We start from the raw sequence: 9,760 nt of genomic DNA on the forward strand, positions 1-9,760 counted from the left end.
ACGTGTGAATGACATTCTGCTGAACACACAGCGCACGGCGAGTTCACAGACACACACACACACACACACACACACACACACACACACACGACACACACCAACACACACGCACGCAAACGCCGTTCACAGGCACACACACACACACACGCACACACACGTCTGCACACACACGCAACGCTTCCGCCAGCGCAGCATACGCACACAGCGCACGCACGGCACGCACCGCACACGACACACCACACACATACGCCCGGCACGAGTTGCACAGTACCACACACACACACACAACAACACACACACACACACACACAGCAACCAGCACACACCGCACGGCGCGGGCCACGCCACCACGCCACACTACGACCACACATACGCACGCTACTCCGCGTTCACAGACACACACAGCACACACACACCACACACACACGACCACACAGACACACACACACACAGCACACACATACGCACGCACGCGCAAGTTCACAGCACACACACACACACACACACGACACACACACACACAAACACCTACACCTACCAGGACCGCGCGAGTAAATCAAGGAGAAGAGTCACAACGACGAGGCATGGATGTGACGATGGACACACAGGTCCTCCCACGAGCACGTTGACGTACCGAGCTGTCGGCGTGGAAGCCGCTCCGGCCACGCTTCGTGTTAGCTGTTGCCCTACAATCACACGACCACACACACACACTACTGCGCCGCGCACACAAACACACACAGCGCGGACACACGTGCACACGGCACGCACGGAACGCACGCGACACACATACGCACGGTAACGAAGCGAGACGCCGCGGCGGCCCGCACGCACACACGCTGGACGCACGCACGCACGCACGCTTCACACCGCACCGCACGACCACGCACGGCAACGCGCGGACGAAACGAACGCGCGCCCGCACGCGCACCACATACGGCTACGCAGGGACGCAACACACAACGACCGCGAGGGGCACACTGAATTGGTGAATGCATATATTACCGAGCTGCCAAGGACACATTGTTTCAAAACATAATGTAATGAATCATTTATTATGCACCGAATAGTCACACAGATCAACAACGTGAGCGGCGTTTGGGTATCGGATTTGGATTCCGAATAGTCTAGAGCGGGGACGAACGAATCGAACGACGGGACGGGTGGACGAAGCGTAACAGAGACACAGAGCGGACGATACGAACGAAACGACGGAGAAGGTACAGACAGGCACGACCACGAACGCACGGAGCAAGACGAATAGGGACGGACGTAAACGAACGAACGACGGGCATGAACGAAACGGACGGATAGAAAACGAACACTCACGAACGAACGAAATGTTACGTCGGGAGCAGACTGACGACCGCGTACGAACACGAACGGACAGACGGACACGACGGAAAAGGACGAACGAGAGAACAGGCACGGACGACGGATGGAGGCAAGACGGTCGTGCCCCTCCCTACCGCACGCTCCGCCCATGTTCTTCGACACCTCGACAGGACAGACGGCATACGGCAGTGCCACGGGTCATGAATGCGGGCTAACGGACACGGACGAGAATGGAGGACAGACGGGACGATTAAACGAACGGACGACGGACCGTATTACGCGGGATGGCACGGACGAACGGGGGACGCGGACGCGGACAAGGACGAACGGAAGTCAGGGCGACGCCTGGCGGACTCGAGCGATGCAGCGACGACGGACGGAGCGAATGGCCAGTACAGAACGAAGACGATAACGGACAGGACGGACGGACGGACGCACGAAACAAACGGACGGCACGAACGAATGGTAAGGACAGACGCCACGGACGGACGAACGCGACAGACGGTCATACGAGCAACGACGGAAGACACGATGCACGAGCGGAGACGACGGGGGCGACGGGATTGGTGCGGACAGGACGGATGACGGATGGATGGGACAGTACGGATGGACAGACGGACGGATTGAATGGAAATGGGACAGACGGATCGGTGAACAAACGACGGACAGCGGATGGTACGAACGGATGTTTGGAGGGACAGGACGGACGGGGGGAACGAACAGGTGTGATGGACGCACGGACGGACGGACGGATCGGACGGAACCGGGAGTGGACGGCAGCGGAACGCGACTGCGACAAACGGACCGCACGAGCGGGAGCCCGGCGGCCGGACAATAACGGACAGGACAAACGGGTACGCGCGGCGGATGGCACGAGACGGCTGACTGGCTGTGCCTCCAACGCTACATTGTCATGTTTGGTCAGTATGAGTTAAAGAGGGAGCATATAGGGTGAAAAAACTCATCTCTTCCTAAAATTTCTCACGCAGCGACCAGGGCCAATTTTATCTTTGTCGTGATACTATGCAAGCACGTGGCCCATAATTTACGAAATTGCGTTGGCATCGAAGTTTCTGATCGGAATTATTGTAACGTTCGGGCCCTGTAGTTTACTATTACGTAATGCATGGCAATTCGCGCTGACACACGACACACACCACGTGCGCACGCACGGCACGGCACGCACGCGACGGCACGCACGTACAAAAATTACACACACACACACATAAATATTATTTCAAACCCTAAGCATAGGTGAATTACAGGGCGCCAAACAGGTGTTCAAAGTTCACCTTACGAGAATACATCCTTTACTTCCTTTATTCCTATTGTATTCATATTGATGCAAATTATATACTTCACTATAGTTGACATGTACATAGACATGTACTGAAAAGGTGTTATTTCCGTTTTTCTTCCATTTAAAAATTTGAAATTTTCACGTTCGATGTGCCCCAGATCGTTCCATTTCAGTGCAAAAATTGAAAAAGCTCCCTGCCGTGGGAGGGGGGACCCCCCTCTTACACCCACCCTCGCTCGGTCACCTGGCTCGGTCCCGCTCGGACACCCACCCCCGCTCGGGCGCTTCGCGCCCCAATAACTCAGCCCCCGGCTTGCAAGCCCGCTTCATTCTCTCAATTGGGCCCCCCCCCCACTTTGAAAACCGTGGCGCCGCCCCTGTATATATTATATGTATATATATATGCTCGTCGGCGCATGAGAAAAATGCCATAATGACATCCTATATTATCTTACTCCTGATGACATGTATACAGACATGTATTCACAAAACGACTTGTATTGTTTAACTCTACATCACTTTCTAATAGGATACGCATGTATACATTTGGTGATTAGAAAATCCAGTTTACGCATATCTATTCATTCAGGACATTGATGAAAGAACTCAATCAAATATTGCGCCAGGTATGAAATCAATACAAAGATGCAAACTGAATGCATATAGGCGCGTGCGTGTATAGATGCATACGTGTGTGCATGCTTGTCTAGATGCATACTCGCGTGTTCTAAAAGTAGTGCGTGCTACCTTATTGTGATGAGCGTGCGTGCGTGCGTGCGTGCGTGCATGTTCTGAAAGTCGAAGCAGGGCTCAGATAAATAGCACAGACACTGTTTGACTTTATCTATGATTACCAATGCGATTTCACACACGTAATCTTTATTCGAACACCTTTCAATACTATATATATACTTATACGATATGCGCGCGTCGCACGCATATTTTATATAAAATAGTATATAATTATCACGCCCCTTGTTCACGCCCGTATGGTGGTCTGTTAGAAAAATCACACGCGCGAAACAATAAAAAAATGGGAAAAATCCATCGTTGCAATTTTCTTAAGCAACTCGATATCACAATGAGAACAACAATGACTGCGTGCAGACGAACAAAACCATACAACATGGCGGCCGTATGACGTCACCGTACGTACTACGACGTCACTATCGTCTCCTTTTATTATTAACATCACCGCAGTTCATCTGATTAATCATAAGGCCGAACCGGATGTAATATAATTATCCTGCTTTTCGCGCGTTAATCCGTTTCCGGGATTACCGTTTGTATGCGATTCCGTACATAAGCGAATATGCAAATTTAGTCACCGGAGACAAAATGAGAACGTCGAAAGTGTATGCATTCGTCATATACCCGAGTTTCCATCACGGATCTCCATGTAGTTATATAATTATAGGGTGAGTGTGGAAAGAAAGTAAAGTAGTGGCGAGCGGGAGAGATAAAAAAGAAAGAAACAGAGAGAGAAGAATGTGGGGGTAGGAGCGAGAGAGAGAGAAAGAGAGAGAGAGAGAGAGGATGAGAGAGAAGAGAGAGAGGATGAGAGGAGCAGAGAGGGAGAGAGAGAAGGAGAGGAGAGACGAGAGAGCGAGAGAGAGAGACGAGAGAGAGAGGCGAGAGCCAAAATGAAGGAGGGAGAGTGAGACAGGCAATCGAAGAGATGGAGGGAACGAGAGCGAGATAAGAAGAGAGCGGTAACGAGAACGTGCACAGCGAGCGAGCTAGCGCCGCGCGGAGAGAGAGGAGGCGAGAGAGAGAAAGAAAGAAGAGAGAGAGAGAGAGCGCGAGCCGAGAGAGAGCGAGAGAGAAGGAGAGAAAAGAAGAGAGGGAAAGAGAATAGAGAGAGAGGCAAGTGAGGAGAGAGCGAGAGGGAGAGAGGGAACGAAGAAAGGCGAGAGAGGAGAGAGTGAAAGGAGAGAGGGAGACGAGAAGCAGAGAGAGAGAGGAGGAAGAAGCAAAGACGGAGAGAAAGAGAGAGAGAGAGAGAGAGAGAGAGAGAGAGGGTCGAGAGAAAGAGAGAGAGAGAGAGAGAGAGAGAGAGAGAGAGAGAGAGAGAGAGAGAGAGCGAACGACGGGAACAGAACAAGCGGAAGCTATTCGCGCAGTTATATGGCCCGACAAGCTTGCTTCGCACCAATTGCACGCAGCCCTGGATCTAATATTTGATGATTCCACAGATGCCTTCTGTCATGCCAGTGATCCCTGAACCTAAATCGTCCATCATAGCAGCAAACAACGAGATACCGAGCGGAAATATTTTGAAAGCCAATCCGCAAGTGTAGATCAAGTTAACCCACAGGGCTTATTTCGTATAGCTAGCAAAGTCACCTTAAATGCGCTTTTAAAAATAGAGGCTCATTAGATTTTCTTACGCAAGCCTGCAAACGCAGGAAATACTCGGATAGTTTACGGTGGTAGCCGATGGAAAATGCCTTGTTTGAAGTCGTTTTGAATCTCGTTCGAGGTCACCTTGCCAGTCACTTAACCGTACAAGCCATTACGTGCGCAGTTGCGCTGTTTTCAGTTGATTAATTAATGATATTTCGTATGACCTATCACTTGAAATTATGCATTAGCTCCGTAAAAGCGTTAAATTCCGATTTATTTACAATATTTACGGATGGCGACTGATGGATTCCAGATGGCGAAAAGGGCGATCGCTGCTTAAAATAGGGCCAATTTTCTGTATTTAGGTGTTATTTTTATCTGCTCGATATAGGTTCCTCCTTCGTGCTTCGTGTGATATAATTACTTAGAAGGTATTCGCGCCATGACATTAATGGACTTCAGCAATTTGTATTACAAACTCAATTAAGTAAATTAGTTGCGAGATTGATAGAGTGAATGCAAGGAAAATTGAAGAGAGATTGAGGGATACAGAGGGCAAACGATTAAGCCCGAGCGAGCAAGATAGAACGAGAGAGAGAGGGAGAGAGAAAGAAACAAAAATAGAAAAAAAGAGAGACAAACAGAAAGAAAGAGAGAGAGAAAGAAAGAGAAAGAAAGTGAATGAGGGAGTGAGAGAAAGAAATAGAAAAAGGGAGAAAGAGAGAATAGAAGAGAAGAGAAGAGAAGAGAAGAAAGAGAGAGAGAGAGAGAGAGAGAGAGAGAGAAAGACAGGCAGAGGGATGGAGTGAAGGGGGGGGGTGACGTGGCAAAGAATGATACGGAAAACTAAACATGGCCGAATACACGGCATGGCATCAATTATGTTCTCGACTTTCATAGACCGTTCTCTATAGCAGTGAGCAAAATAGTAAGCAGTTCGTTGTAGGAGCTACTCGTTCACAACGCGTGTATATAGTTAGTTGTCAGTAGTTCTCGCTGTCCCGAAAAACCAATTGCTCCACACACAGACTGAATGACAGGCTGCTTCGTCGCACACACAATGAATCCATTGCTCAGTCACAACTCTGTACAAGCACTGTAGCTGCGGAGACAACTGCGGCCCCCATACGGTTCTCTACAAACACCATGGCGGCGGGTACGATTCAGGACGTTATACGTTTGGTCCTATATAAACACCATGGCAACCGGTCCTATATAAACATTATGGCAACCGGTCCTATATAAACACCATGGCAACCGGGTCCTATATGAACAACATGGCAGCGGGTACGCTTCCGGCTCCGCCTCGTTCCGGTCCTATACGAAAACACCATGACAGCCGGGGTGACTTTCGGCCCCGTCTAGTTCCGGTCCCATACATCAACCATGGCGGTGGGTACGCTTCCGGCCCGCCTAGTTCCGGTTCTATACGGACACCATGGCGGCGGGTTACACTTCCGGCCCGCCTAGTTCTGGTCCCATACAGCAACCATGGCGGCTGGAACACTTCCGGCCCCGCCTAGTTCTGGTACTATACGAAAACACGTACCATGGCAACCGCTCCTATACGAACACCATGGCAACCGCTCCTATATAAACACCATGGCGGCGTGTACACTTCCGCTCCCCCGCCTAGTTCCGCTCCTATACGAACGACATGTCGGCGGGCACGGCCCCCGCACGCAGCGACCCGAAGCACATGGAACCCAGCAGCGCGGCGACGCAGATCTCCATGATGGAACTGCACATGAGCATGAGCGACGTGACGAAGAGACGCGACTGCGCGAGTCCGACCTCGTAGAACTTCAGCGCGTCGCCGCCGCGTCGCTCGCGCACCGAGCACAGCCTGACGACGCCGATCGTCGGCAGACTGGCGAGCAGCAGCAGCGCCGACGCGAGCACGATGAGCGCGCACAGCGCCGCCAGGGCGCGCACGTACGTCGTCTTCGGTCGCTGGAGGGCCTCGGCGCCCAGCACCCCGGCGACGAGCGCCAGCAGACCGACGATGATGCCGAGCGTGAAGTGCACGTCGAGGAATTCGACCGACAGCCGTATGCCGTCCGGAATGCAGCAGAGAACGCCGCCTAGCACGAGCAGCGACACGAGCGGATGCGTCCACGGACGCTGGTTGTAGTCGCAGTACGTGACGTCGACGACGGCGCGTCGGCGCGCGCCGCTCGACTTCCGTCGCGGCGCGTAGAATCCGTCGGCGGTGCCGTACGACGTAGCGGTGGCGGCGCTGGCGTCGGCAGCGCCGCTGCTGCCGTCTGGCGGCGCGGGAATCATAGCCGTCTAGTCCGCTGACGTCGGCTCTCGGCTCGTATTATCAAGACCTGTAAAAGACGGAGACGATGTCGGCGAATAAATTCGTACAGCAGTAGCCCGTGTCTACCGCACGCGTGGCAGGGGGTAGAACGTAGTATATAGTGCACTGCTGCGCGTGTATACGCGGGGGTTCAGCAACCGCGCACTAGAGATGGAGACGAAGCATGTGAGATTTAGCTGTCAAACGTACAGCGGACAGCAGGCGCTCTCCATGCATGCTGCCGCCAGGTCGTCTAGCCGCCGCTCTCCTTATTATATATGTATATAAATAAATAAATAAATAAATAAATATATATACATATATATATACACGAACGCACACACACACACGCAAACACGCACGCACACAACTAGCAACCGCACACGAACACACAAGCACGTCAATCGCACACACACACACTGCATCCACACACATCACTCCACACCACGCACGCACACACCTATCGCGCGCGCGCATACATCACTACACTGCACGCACGGCACGTCACGCACCGCACTCTTGCTCGTGTAAGCCTGCCTGTTGTCGCACGCACCCCGCCCCCTCCCCGCCCCTCACCACACATACCCTTACTCATATTAGTATATAGTTAATATTAATATGTGCGTGTATATAAATGTTATTAACTGCTACCGATAAAGCAACACTTTGATCGTATAAAAGATGTTGCCGGTTTGTGCTAATCGTACGAGAATCAGCCGCGCGGGGAACGCTGTAACAACATGAAGCCACCGCATATAAATAAATAAACTAATAAATAAATAAATATTATATATGTACAGGAGTCTATCAATAGGATCACAGGAGTCAATCTATTGATAGACTCCTGATATGTATATATATAAATGTTATTAACTGCCAGTGATAAAGCAACGTTTAACATATAAAAGAAGGTTTCGGTTTGCGCTAGTAGTAACAACCTGACGCCGCCGCGTGTATATATACATATATATATATATATATATATATATATATATAAATATATTATATATATATAATATATAAATAAATATATATATAATATATATATATATCTATACATACGTCGCATGAAATATCGTATTGTATTGTGTAGCGATATGTAACTGCTCTATAAATATACGAATCTCCGTTCTTGGCTACAAACGTTGCAGGCATCGCGGACCGACAAGGCTATAGAGCGCCTAACGGGGGTAAGCACGCCCCCCGACAGGAATAGCACGTCTCTTACAGGGATAGGCTGCCACTGACGCTCAAGGGGTCGTTGTCGTATCAGGTACTACAGATATGTACCCGAGGTACATATATGTATACACAAAGTGTACCAGACTTGTATTACAGAAGTGTACGCTAACCCTAACAGGCTAACACTAACCCTAACCCTAACCCTAAGCCTAACTTTAACCCTAACCCTAACCCTAAACATACCTCATATAAAAATATAAACATAATACTAAACAACCTAAAACTACCTCGGGTACATATCTGTAGTACCTGATACGACAACGACCCCATCTGCGCCACTGACTGACACGCCATGCACACAGCGATTGCATACCATTACAGGAGGGGTCGAAATTACGACAAAACCTGCTACTTTTCTTCTGGCCTGTACTTTACCGCAATTTACTTTTTCGTTCGTCGTCCCGAAGTTTTCGGTTTTCTCCGGTTATACGCGTATAGCAAGGTGCACCGCGGTCAGCTACAACCTAAATATGATCGCACGCATAGAAATAAAATAGAGACACTATCTATCTGTCTATCTATCTGTCTATCTCGCTGTCTATCTATCTGTCTATCTATATTATTTCTATGATCGCACGCATAATACAGCCGCACGTAGAAGTATCTCAAACAGTAACGATGCTATGAATTTTTCGGTTGGAGAAGAAGGTCGCGCGGTAAAGAAATACGAGCGCAGTAGCCTCTGTTTACTATTCGCTATGCAGACGGAATCCGAACATAAAAAGCGTCGCAAGGCGCAGTGGCAAGAAAATATCCAGAGCACTGCCTGTGCCTCAGCCACTGCCTTGTCTTCGCACCACTATCCCTACTATACTACCACACTACCCCTACCACTACCACTACCCCTACTACCACACTATACTGGTGTGCTGTGTATAGAAACTTCTACTGCAGCACACTGAGAGTTACCATAGTGACCATACTCACTCACTATAACTGATCAGTGCGCTCAAACCTATATACTGGATAGCAGTAGCTTTATTCGATACAATACGCATCACTCGGAGATGATATCAGCCACAGATCTGGCCAATGCTGCTTCAATGGGCACGTGACAATGCGGACGGTTCTACACACCATCTCCTGGTACACATCCCCGTAGCTATAGACTAATTGGTACGTGCTGGAAATATATCTGTGATACCGCTCCCTTCACTGCAGTCTAGCTGTGATACCGCTCCCCTCCCCTCACACTCTAACTGTGATACCGCTCCCCTCCCCTCACACTCTAA

This window comes from Priapulus caudatus, unplaced genomic scaffold (genome assembly GCF_000485595.1).
Source record: "Priapulus caudatus unplaced genomic scaffold, Priapulus_caudatus-5.0.1 Scaffold752, whole genome shotgun sequence".
Classification (NCBI taxonomy): Eukaryota; Metazoa; Priapulida; class Priapulimorpha; order Priapulimorphida; family Priapulidae; genus Priapulus; species Priapulus caudatus.